The sequence below is a fragment of the Oreochromis niloticus genome, linkage group LG23, assembly GCF_001858045.2.
Source record: "Oreochromis niloticus isolate F11D_XX linkage group LG23, O_niloticus_UMD_NMBU, whole genome shotgun sequence".
NCBI lineage: Eukaryota > Metazoa > Chordata > Actinopteri > Cichliformes > Cichlidae > Oreochromis > Oreochromis niloticus.
In genome coordinates this window covers 16,582,124-16,594,475 of record NC_031986.2, presented here as the reverse complement: position 1 = coordinate 16,594,475, position 12,352 = coordinate 16,582,124, and the positions used below count along the sequence as shown (strand labels likewise).

The 12,352-nt window shown below is 38.3% G+C and overlaps 1 protein-coding gene and 1 long non-coding RNA gene across 4 annotated transcripts in view; one reads left to right on the top strand and one right to left on the bottom strand.

Annotated features, from left to right (window-relative positions):
* The window catches only part of nfkbiz (nuclear factor of kappa light polypeptide gene enhancer in B-cells inhibitor, zeta), a 692,084-nt gene that overhangs the window by 245,877 nt on the left and 433,855 nt on the right, over positions 1-12,352 (bottom strand). The window lies entirely within an intron of this gene.
* On the top strand, positions 2,777-3,647 carry LOC112843761 (uncharacterized). The gene is made up of 2 exons (XR_003216248.1): positions 2,777-2,931; positions 3,548-3,647. It is a non-coding gene; the product is annotated as an uncharacterized LOC112843761 (long non-coding RNA).

Sequence of the window (12,352 nt, the reverse complement as noted above, 5' to 3'; positions counted from 1 at the left end):
TCTTCCAAGTGTGCGTGCTTTTCCTTCTGACCAGATGCAGCTTTTTGCACCATAACTTTATCGTCCTGATACTGATCACCACACTGTGTATGTGTGCTAAAACAGCAATCATTTCACTGCTCAGGTTACAAAATGTCATAAGATGCTGCGTGGCCGTACAAGATAGAATTTGGTTAGCAACAACTCTCTGAGGCCTTTACTATGAAGCAGAACGCTGTCTTTTCCGGCTAACTTCAAGGGTCAAGTTATCTTTTGAACCTAATCTGCTCCAGAGCAATTTATGTTCCAAATGTGAGATCAACAGGTACAAAATCACCACCTACTAACCAGTAAGACCAAAAAGAACAAAATAAAATCACCAGTCCTGGAAGATCCCTCAGACCGCTGTGTGCAGAGAGTAGGAGGGTGTAAAATTTTTCAGCAGAGTCTGATGTCTTTGTCTTTCCATGATTAGCAACGATAATGAATATAGATTCTCTACAACAACTTTACTGTTTTGGAAGTATTAATATATGATCCTAAAGCAGGACACTTGCACTGTAATTGATGACCTCACATCACATGTTAAAATTGCACTTTTACATTTAACCTTTTAATCAGACCAGCAAAAAGCTCATACTCAATTTTAGCAGCAGTCATTGTGACACTGATGATAAAACTTGTGTAAAATTGCAAAACTGTAAAAAAAAGAAAAAAAAAAGGCATTTTTGTAGCTCAATGTTTTAAATTACAGTTAACTTCACTGCTTTGCTGTTTCACCTGTAACACATTAAAATAACATGCTAAGGTTTAATGAGCTATAAGGAATACACTCTGAGCCCTGAGCCCTGGGCAGTGTTGTGCTAATAAGAGAAGTTTTGTGTGTGCAGTGAACCAGTAAGTTTTGTATTTCATAATTTATTGATTTTCTATTATCCTTTCTGACCTGCGTTAATGAAGCAGCCATTAGAGCACCATGTCTGCTCTAACAGTTTTGTAGTTTGATGCTTGAGTTATTGCAGACTAGTTGAAACTCCTGTCAAAGCAGCGTCTGTGTAATTCGCGTCCAGCAGATGGCAGTGTTTCACTGTCAAATGATGGCTGTCTGACGCTTCAGCTGGATTATTCGTTTAAATTAGATCGTTTTATTGAATAGCTTGTGTTTGCCATTGTTGCTATGCGACAGTGGGGAGGAAAAACTCCCTTTTAATAGGAATATCTAGACATGAGTGATTATTGCAGAGGGGCACTATCTGTGCTATCTATAAGAAATAAAACTAAGGATCAGGGCTCCATTTCACTCCAGTGTCCAGTGGCATTTTAAGAGAGGGAATACCGAGGCTAAATGTCTTTGTAAAAGCAAAAGCCCTTTTTTAGCCTTTACAGTGTAAAGCTATGGATCGATGTGCAGTGAAGAAAAATCGAGGTGGCCAGTCTGTCCTTTCCTAACCAATCACAGAGCTCCTTACATTGCACCATGTGGCTAATTTGCATTTAACTGATATTGCTGGGCTGCTGTCAATCATTTTGTCTTTCTATTACAACAGAGCATTGACCTTTAACCTGTTTAATTCATACTGAGTATTTTAAAAAATGTATTGTCATAATAAATTCTGCCTCACTGAAACACCATTTTGCATTAGCCTCTATCACCTGACTTGTCACTGATGATATCACTGCACGAGCAGCTTTTAGGGCGAAAGGGGAAGCTACATTTAAAAGCTTTACCATCGGGAGTTTTTGTATCACTCCCATCCGTTCATGGCAGATGGCTAACCCTTCCCTGAGCCTGTTAAAAGCGTGTTCTTTCTTCCCACTGTCACCAAGTGCTTGCTTAAAAGTGATCATTTGATTGTAGAGGTTGTGTATTTATGTTGTGCTCACTGGGCATAATGCAGGGTGAATACTTATTTTGCTGTAATTTTATCTTAGCAAAACCTGGTTGATGAAAATTTACACATTATAGAAATATAAAGCTAACATGGCCACCACTTCTGCTACTTTTACCACAAATAATTTCCTGAAGCACAGTAAAAGTCTCTTTGTTACCAACTGTTAGAAACCCAGCTCATATTTGGAGACAGTGGCTTGTAGCCTCCTAAAGAAGAGAGAAGGACATTTGTTTCAGTAATAATCTAATAACAGGCCAATTTTCTTCCTTCATCCAGACTTCATTCAGCAGAGAGCCATAAGCACAAGAAATGAGATGATGAGTGAGATCCACATTTTTTTTCTTTTATGCGCTCGCTGTCTCTCGCTTATTTTTTGTTGTGAAATGTATGAATTTGTAACCGTGTTAAGAAATGACATCAACTGAATGCAAGCAAAACTTCCAACAACAGTCAAGTATTGCTTCACTGTAAATCTGCAACCTTTGAACAAAGATCCACAAAGTTCCTTTTCCAGGACGTCTTTTTAATTCAGGAAAGTCTTCAGTTTTCATGTCTTGAATTTTCTTTTATTATAGTTATTAAAATGTACTGAAGATCGACCGATGAGCTAAAAGTCAAAGCAGAAGAGAGGACTTCTAGCTTTTTCTTTGTCTAGCCTTGTTTCAATGCTGTGAAAGCACAGTGCAGAAGAAAAACTGTAAACCTTGTAGTGAAACAAGCACAAGCAGCAGGTTTTACAGTCATTTACTCTTAATTATACAGTGACTCTACTGTAATTCTATTGTAAAGTGCATTTTTATAGTAACTCATAACTCAGATGTTTTTCTTTACTTTTGTGGGTTTTTGTTTGTTTGTTTATTTCCAGTATAGGGTTTCGAATAGAAGGGGAGGGATGTGGTTGTTAAACTGTTGCTTTGTGGAGCGGTGACACTGATGACTAGGACAGTGTTGTCAGAGCTGTAGCATAAAAAGAAGTCTCAGAGGAATCCGTGTCCTTTTTCTTTCTGCTGCCTCCACAGTTCTGTTCTCTCCTTTCTGCATGACCCTCAGCTGCACACAGGTCAGTCTTTGGACTCGTCATTTTGATTTTCTATAATGTTTTGCTTGAGCATGTCCTGCTTTTCTGTAATGTTATTTCTACAGTTTTAGCAGTTCTTCTTGAGGGAAAGAGAAAGATCTAAAAATCTTATACGTTATACATGTTAAATAACATGTGTAGTGCTCACATGTAATGCAGATGTTAGCTTTGATCTAACTTTCCAATAAATCTTGATTGGATGTTGTTAGCGTTAGCACTTGTGCTTGTTTGTACACATATCAGAAGAAGATCAGAGTTTACGAGAATTAAAACGTTTGCATATTTTTAGTTCTATTACACTGAAGTTATCTACTACAAAGCTAATGAAACAACACCATTCAAAAGCCTCAAAATTATAAAAGCGAACAGACAATTAAAAGATCAGAAATATTTCTGAGTCGTTACAGATATTTATGAGACTATGAGAGTAACCGTGTGTTAAGGTAGATGGTAGGTTCTGTGAGTATGCTCATCTTGCATGAGCTATAGTACGTATCTCACTTCAGGGCTCTTTACTGATTTCTGTTCAGATAAGCTTAATAGGAGATGCCCATTTAACCAGGCTCTGCATAATGAATTCACTGTTACCATTTACCAGCTTTAGAGAGTTTTACTCAGCAAAGACGTCTTTACCAACTGGTGCTGCAGACGAGTGCCTCGTGATTGAACAACTGGAACCAACCACTCATAAGTCAAGGAAAAAAATGAAGGTAATCTGTAAAAATTGTGTTACAAATGCTGGGGAAAACAGAGAAGGTGTCTCTAATTTAATACAAACATTTATGAGATGAGGTTTATTCTAACCAGAGTAGTTACTGCGCAGCATTAACTAAACATTTCCAGTAATGTTTTTTACTGGAACTCAACAAGCTCTTAAACACAGATTTGGGAAAGCTGATCATGTCCTGAGATTTCTAATGTAATTCTGTGTTATTCTTCCTCAGGGAATCACGAGGGTTCAGTGCTCCTGCTTGCTGCTGCTTCTGCTCTCTGCCGTTGTGCTCTCACAAACCTTTGAGGAGTTCAAAAAGCAACACATCCTTCCAGAGGGGTCAAAAACGTGCAATGACATGATGAAAAAGATTAACAAAGAAAATACATGCAAGCCAATAAATACTTTCCTGAAAGAGAAGCTGGCCTCAATTAAGGCTCTGTGTGAAGACAAAAAAAATGACACCATCTCCCACACGTGTGACATCATTGATTGTAAGAGGACGAGTGAGGAACCTTGCAAATACAAAAATCTAGACCTCAAAGATAAAAAAGTGACAATAAAATGTGAAAATGGCCTGCCGGTGCACCTGCAGGAAACCAAGCGTCAGGGCTTTTAAAGGTTGCTGCTGCAAATAAATCTCTCTCTCTCTTAATGAAGCAGATATAACAACCACATTATAGGCAAAACTGCAGTTATGGGAGTTTGTACGCAGTGGTTATTTTTTTAAATTTTAAGTAGGGGCAGGTGCTTTTGAAACTTTTATGCAATTACATTAAATGTAAATACATGCTTTATGAAGCATAAATACTTGTATCTTCCACTATAGGTGACTTGAAAAATATGGCTAAAAAAGCAAGAGAGAAGAATTATATGCCTTGGTAATTTCCTGCATATTAAAGCTGATATCAATGAAAATAGGTAGCTATAAAATCCATAATAAGATTTTGTAATCCATAATAATGGGTTTTAACTAATTGATTGATTGATTGACTGATTGACTGGAAGTCCAAAACATCGCTTCTTCTCAGCACAGCTGAGCAGAAGCAGGATAGGATCGACTTTCCCAGAATGGGAAAGGCTCTGGACATCTGTCCTCCTGAACGCTGAGCATGTCTGACCAGAAATGTTTGTTTGAAGCTGTTGTTTTATCATTTGTGAAATCTCAGGATAGTTTCTGTCTTTCCTTGTGTGTTAAATAAAGAGTTAAAAAATGTTGTGTGTGTGGTTCATACTTGTGTCAAATAAAGATTGGGTCACATTTTGGGAGCAATTTAGGGATTTATAAACATTTCTTTAGTATAGTAGTATAGTATTGACACTATGTGCCTAAAATGTTTATACTTAACTAAAAATGTATTCATGCAAAGCAAACCACATTCAAATGTTCCTCTAATTTGCAAAAGACCATTTCTGGACATGTGGGACGTCCACTGGCTCCTGCTGACATTTATATTCAAATAATTTATCATAATACATGAGTGGACAGTACTGAGATGCCCTGATTGTCAGTATATGACTTTAAATTTATCTGCCTGACTGATCAGGGGTTTTCTCAATGCACTCTGTTCAGTGAGGCCTGAAAGTGACAACGGCTTAAAAGATGTCTTCTCTGACACCACTAGTGTCAGAAAGCTTACGCTGCACAGTGAATATCTCACACACAGAGCTGTCTGTGGTAGACTTTGGCATTCACAGTGATGCTGTGAAAACACATCTTTGCTTAGTGTTGCATTTTGAAGTAGCTCTGATGTCCTGTTTACTCAGAAAGTAACCACTTTATGCGCTCATGTAAAACTGAGCTACACTTCTTAACTCCTTCTAAATAGCTTTTGCTGAGCAGTGATGACAAGATCAGCTGTACTGAAATCGTCCCAAATCTATGATGTTTTTTAAATTTCATAGATCCTAAAACTGGAGGATTGTGCCGTATAAGCACAATGAGAACGGCGCTGTCCATTGACTCTCCATTGAAAAGAAGGCATGTGGTTACCAACAATACTATGGTAACGTGTAATATTTACACCATTAAAAAAAAACTTCAGTTCAGCCATATACTCTTATATGCTTGCACAGGACCACTGTGATGCTCTGAAAGCATCACGTCTTTGCTGAGAGTCATTTTTGAAACAGGTTATGAAGTGTTTTGTTTTTTATGTTTTCACTGTTAAAGCACTTCCAGTAGGTTAACAATGGCCTGAAGCTGATTCAGGTGAACAAACCTCTGATGAGTAAATCAAATCCACGTGAATGTCATCAGAATGTGTTACAGTGAACAGTCTCTGTGACAGTGTTCAACTTTCAACCTGCTAAAAAGGGGGGACTATGCATAAAAAAGGCTGTTATTGCTTAACTTTTGGTGAATCCCTTGAATAAAGCTTGAAGTCCACATATAAAAACAAACTGATGGGTGACTACAGTCTGTGAGCACTTCTCCTCACATAAATATCAATCCCACCTACTCATCTGAACCCAGATTAAAATCACCATCCGCTTCTCAGACACAATATATTTTCCTCCTGTCATCATCAGTGAAGACCAAGTCACCCTGCTACTACCTACCTTTTAGTAACCCACCAGTATCAGGGCACTTTGCCTTACAAATAACTTGGTCTGTAAGAGGAAGCTCATATTTGATGGAGCAGTTACCACGATTGCCAAGACTGATGTCCATATAGCATTTGTGACGTCTAGGTCAAGACTTACCCCATGGAAGTAAATGTATATGGCACACCTGGAGCTATGCATGGCTCTCAAAGAAGCACAGTTAGCTAAACTGAGTGATCACTTTCTTTCTGTGATGTTACACTATGGACTGAGAGAATTACTGAACTCCGTTTTTTGGGGGTAGTATTGGATGATAAATTAAAATGGAAATCTCATATTGAACATGTTAGAAAAAAGATGGTTAAAAATATTTATATTTTGGGCAGAGATATACTAGATTATAAGGCAATGCGTATTTTATATTTCTCACTAATTTTCCCCTATCTCAGTTATTGTGCTGAAGTTTGGGGGAATACATATGCAACTAATATAAATCCTTTATACTTGTTACAGAAGAAAGTGGTACGAATGGTTCATAATGTTAAATATAGAGAACGAATAATCTGTTTATAAAATCGAAATTGTTGAAATTTGAAGACTTAGTGAAATTACAGACATTATTATTTATGTTCAAGCCAAGAAATAATACATTACCTCTTAAGTTGCAAAGTTTGTTTGTATTGTGTTTGGGAAGTGGGGATAGCAGAAGGAAGTTTGACTTTAAGCATCAGTCTGCTGGGACCACACAAAGGCAAATGTGTCCGACAGTTAAGGGTATAAGAATATGGAATTCTCTTCAAGTTAATCTTAAAAGTTGTACAAATATGCACCGTTTTAAAATGTGTTACATACTTAAAAGGATAAATCAATATGAAGAACATGAAAGTAATTTTGGCCAAATGTGGAAGGAAAAATTTTCATTGCCATTTAGTAGTGCTGTATATTGTGATTATACTGATTTGTTGTAAGTTTTGCATTGTTACATAAAGATACATGTTAGAGGGTTTTTTGGGTTGTTGGCGCCCTCTTGTAAGAATAATTAGATTGCAGATAGGGGGCAGGTGCTAATAAGAATTTATTCTCTTCCTGCTCCTTTTCACCCATGGGTGCAGTGTTATATTAATGGGAAGGAGGATTTGTATGAAGGAAATGAAACACTGTTGAACCATGTGTGAAATAAATAAATAAATGAAATGAAATGACAGTTTTGCCAGGATCTCAGGGTTACTTTTGCAAATCAAATTCAGACCTTACAAAGATCTCAGTTTCAGTTAGTAGACAAATAACGTTAAATGACACAACAGATAATATATCATTGGTTGTATCATTCCAGTCACAAGGTTTTTAGAGTAAATCCATTAAGGTTTTTACACAAAATCTCCTGATTCAGGCCCGTGGATCAAAGAGCAACTCAAAATCAACATGTGTTCTCTCACAGCAGGGGTGTAATTTCCAGGGGGGTTAGGGGGTTATGACCCCCCAATAATCAGACCCAACCAATATAACCCCCCCCAATAAAATGATGAATTATCTTGCATAAATAGGCTGTTGATTTTCTTTACTCATTTCAGGTATTACTCTCAGGAGCTCTTGACCCCCCCCCCCCCAATGTTCAACACAAAGTTACGCCGATGTCTCACAGAAAAGGTTTACAAGTCAATATTGATGATTTAAATGACGCCCTAATTTGCTCAAATACTTAAGTTAAATGTGTTCAGTTCATGGGATATGGGCAAAAAAACAAGTTGAAAGATGAACACTCTGTCACAGAGACTGTTCACTGCTGCTGAATCAGTTTCAGGCCGTTGTTCACCTACTAGAAATGCTTTAACAGTGAAAACATAAAAAACAAAACACTTCATAGCTCGTTTTAAAAATGACTCTCAGCAAAGACGTGATGCTTTCACAGCATCACAGTGGTCCTGTGGAAGCATATAAGAGTATATGGCTGAACTGAAGTTTTTTTTAATGGTGTAAATATCACACGTTACCATGGTATTGTTGGTAACCAGATGCCTTCTTTTATGGCCACTCAGCATTTTATGGCTGCTAAAGCTCCCTGTCACAAAGTTGTGAAAGGTCAAAGCTCTACATGAATATTATAGCCATCAAACCTATCACAGTGTTTTCATTGGTTATGATGTAATGCTTCTAACCATGACTGTTATTATCAATTTTAAATGTTAACATATCCCACAGGACAGCTGTTGTCATTCATGTCTTTGTTTTAATAATAATAATAATAATAAACTTTATTTATAAAGCACACTTAAAAACCAAGGGTATGCCAAGGTGCTTAACAAGTAACATAGAGAGTAGAAGGAAGATAATAGAAATAGGACCAAAGCAAGTACTAGGTATGCAAGCAGGTAGCTGTCACTGATACATAGGAAAGCAACAGGTACAGAGCAAACAAGAAATTAAATGAGCATAAAAGTGCATAATATAAAATCATAAAAATATTAACTAGAGGGAAAGGCAAGATTGAATAAGTGGGTTTTTAGTCGTGATTTGAACAGTGCAATGGAATCAGATGCGCGGAGGTCAAGAGGAAGGGTATTCCACAGTACTGGGGCAGCCAGAGCAAACGCGCGGTCACCCCCGGGACTTCAGCCGAGTTCTGGGTTGTGTCAGAAGTAGTTGAGTGGCAGATCTAAGTGTTCTAGCAGGAGTATGTGGTTTGAGAAGTTCACTAAGATAACTTGGCGCTAATTTATTAATAGTTTTGAATGTAAGGAGTAATATTTTAAATTGAATACGGTACTTTGTGGGCAGCCAATGCAAGCTAGCTAGAACAGGAGTAATAGGGCAAAATTTCCTGGTACCAGTCAAGAGGCGGGCTGCTGCATTTTGGACTGTTTGCAGTCTAAGAAGAAGAGAAGAGGGAAGACCGTAGTACAAGGAGTTACAATAATCCAGCCTGGAGGTCACAAAAGCATGAATAAGCTTATCCAGGTCCTCATGTGGAACATAATGCCTAGCCTTAGAGATAAGGCACAGTTGGTGGAAGCTAGATCTCACTACAGCAGACACCTGCTTATCAAGTTTGAGCGAGCTATCCAGCAGTACACCCAAGTTACTGACATAGTCACAAGAGAAGCTAGCAAAGGAACCCAGGGCAGCACAGAGTCGGGCACGAGGGATTTTACTATTGAACACCACAATCTCAGTCTTCTTATCATTTAAAACAAGAGAATTACTCAGGAACCATTCTTTGACCTCCCGCATGCATTCTTGAAAGTAGTGTAGGGACACAGCAAGGTCGTCAGTAAGTTCAAAACAGATCTGTATGTCATCGGCGTAACAGTGGAAGGCGATATTGTATTTTTCAAAGATTGCGCCTAGGGGGAGCAAATACAATGAAAAGAGAATAGGGCCTAAAACTGATCCTTGAGGCACACCACAACAGACCGGAGCGGAGGAAGAGGAGAAGGTGCCTAAGTTAACTGAAAAGGATCTATCAGCGAGATATGATTTAAACCAGTCGAGGGCAGTGCCTCTAATACCCACGGTGTGCTCAAGTCTTAGTTAGTTTTGCTCTGTAAATTCAGCACAGAGGAAAAAATGAGTCATGAAAACTACATAAGAATTATATTTATCATTAAAGCTGTGAGGACATGTACCATAAGGGAAAATGCTGATAAAATCAAAACATCGTTCACAGACAGCGCCGTTCTCATTGTGCTTATACGGCACAATCCTCCAGTTTTAGGATCTATGAAATTTAAAAAACATCATAGATTTGGGACGATTTCAGTACAGCTGATCTTGTCATCACTGCTCAGCAAAAGCTATTTAGGAGTTAAGAAGTGTAGCTCAGTTTTACATAAACGCATAAACTGCTGGTTACTTTCTGAGTAAACAGGACATCAGAGCTACTTCAAAATGCAAGACTAAGCAAAGATGTGTTTTCACAGCATCACTGTGAATGCCAGAGTCTACCACAGACAGCTCTGTGTGTGAGATATTCACTGTGCAGCGTAAGCTTTCTGACACTAGCGGTGTCAGAGAAGAGATCTTTTAAGCCGTTGTCACTTTCAGGCCTCACTGAAAAGAGTGCATTGAGAAAAAAACCCCTGATCAGTCAGGCAGATAAATTTAAAGTCATATACTGACAATCAGGGCGTCTCAGTACTGTCCATTCATGTATTATGATAAATTATTTGAATATAAATGTCAGCAGGAGCCAGTGGACATCTCACATGTCCAAAAATGGTCTTTTGCAAATTAGAGGAACATTTGAATGTGGTTTGCTTTGCATGAATACATTTTTAGTCAAGTATAAACATTTTAGGCACATCGTGTCAATACTATACTACTGTACTAAAGAAATGTTTATAAATCCCTAAATTGCTCCCAAAATGTGATCCAATGTTTGTTTTGGACTTCCAGTCAATCAATCAATCAATCAATCAATCAATCAATCAATAAGGCCTCCCCTCATTTTTAGGGGAGGGGAACGTAACAGAGGAATAAACAAAGACAAATCATATTTCTACTATATTGTCTCATCTCTGTTTCTTCATAATTAAATGTTATCCCAACAGAGCCCTTTATCCCAAGACTACATACTAACTTCAAGTAGAACGGGTAGCAGAGCCTTCAACTATCAGACCCCTAACCAGTGATGGGAATAACGGCGTTACAAGTAACGGCGTTACTAACGGCGTTACTTTTTTCAGTAATGAGTAATCTAACAAATTACTATTCCTATCGTTACAACGCCGTTACCGTTACTAACAAGAAAATGCGGTGCGGTTGCGTTACTATTTTTCAACAAACAGACGGTTGAAGCTGTGTTCAGGTTACCGCATCTTATATCAGTTACACGGAAGTGTCATGGGGTGGAAATGGACAAGTTATCTAGGATTTTTTTTATTGTGCATGAGTTGCTGTGTTTTACTATTTTTAATATTTTAATATTGTACAGTGTTTTATTCTTGTTTTATTGCCTGCTTTTATTGTATTTATTGTTGACTTGTCCTGGAGAGACTCGACCCCTCCCTGATTACTAACTTGGCTCACCTGGGAGGTCACAGAGGCCAATGAGAGGGCCTGGCCGGTCAGAAGAGGATGAGAGACAGGGCAGCAGAGATGGCGGAGTAGATGGTGGCAGGCGGCGGTGGCCGCAAGCAGGAGGACGGCGTTGGTGCAGTTTGGTGTGCAGTAGTGACGGGTAGATGAGGCCTTGTGAAGCGTTTCAGCACATTCCCCAAACTGTATCGATACTGTGTCGACCCAGTGTTGCTGTTTTGCTCCATACTGACACCTGCTGGACCTTAAATATCATTGCAGGCAACTTGAGACTTAAACAGACACTGATTCAATGACCTAGCCATACTTGTATACACTGTAAGGTATTGTACTTTCTATGGAATCATTTTATATCTTTTACATTTCAAATATTGTAGACATATTTAAAATATACTGTGAAAGACATTAAGTGAAAATTAAAATGAAAGTATTGTGTATGTAATATTACCCATTTAAATGTAATTGACTCAGAGTTTATTATAAATTTTTATTCAGAAAAATAACTTTATCCAATGTTTTTGCATTCAGTCTATTGTGTTTTTTTGACACCATTTCCCCAGCTTTGGAAAACACACGCTCACAGGGCACAGATGAAGCTGGGGTACACAAACTGTAATGCCAGGTGGAAAAGGTTTGGATAAGATGTCTTCCTATTCCATCACTACGTTAAAGGATCTTCTGATCTTGGAATGTTTCTCTCCGCCAAGTAGCGCTGGACCTCAGTGATGGAGTCCACTGTTGCATTGTTGGTTTGTCTGCCAACTTCTTCATCAAGCCGCTGCCACAGGTTTTCTGAAATAATAAAAAATGCATGGCCGTTTTAGTTTTTGTCATCTACTCCAAATTGGTACACATTAGCATCAAAATAAATGTACGAATAAGCTGATAATACTGAAGTTGCCTGGAACAGGTGACTGCTCTGATGAAGGTCCAGGCTGTGGCTCAGATGTTGTGGGGGCAATTACTGCAGACCACTCCATTTTTACTCGTTCGAGTTCCTCCGCATGTTTTTTGGCTATCAGTGCCTTGATGGTCTGAAGATGAAACAAAATTAAATCAGTATGCAGGACTTAACATCAGCTACCAGATGAGACATTGTCTATATAAACC